Source organism: Galeopterus variegatus, unplaced genomic scaffold, assembly GCF_000696425.1.
Source record: "Galeopterus variegatus unplaced genomic scaffold, G_variegatus-3.0.2 Scaffold3257, whole genome shotgun sequence".
Classification (NCBI taxonomy): domain Eukaryota; kingdom Metazoa; phylum Chordata; class Mammalia; order Dermoptera; family Cynocephalidae; genus Galeopterus; species Galeopterus variegatus.
The window spans coordinates 122,502-122,752 of record NW_007729368.1 but is presented as its reverse complement, the minus strand read 5'-3'; positions in this window follow the sequence as shown (position 1 = coordinate 122,752).

The window sequence follows — 251 nt, the reverse complement described above, 5'->3', positions numbered from 1 at the left end:
ACAATAATCTCCCAGGGTAAAATAGGATACTTCCAAATCCTGTAATCTGGAGACACCCAAAGAATATACCTCTAGAGTAGAGGAACCAGTCTACATGGGTTTGGATATAAGGAACATGGGACGGTTATACATGTGGGCCAAATGAGAGAGTGGCCTATATTGGGGAGGAATGAAGAGGTCTATCAATTTAAGGAAATCAACTCTGTGCAGGAAATCAAGAAGACAAAGTACATTTTAGTCATTCCTCTAAG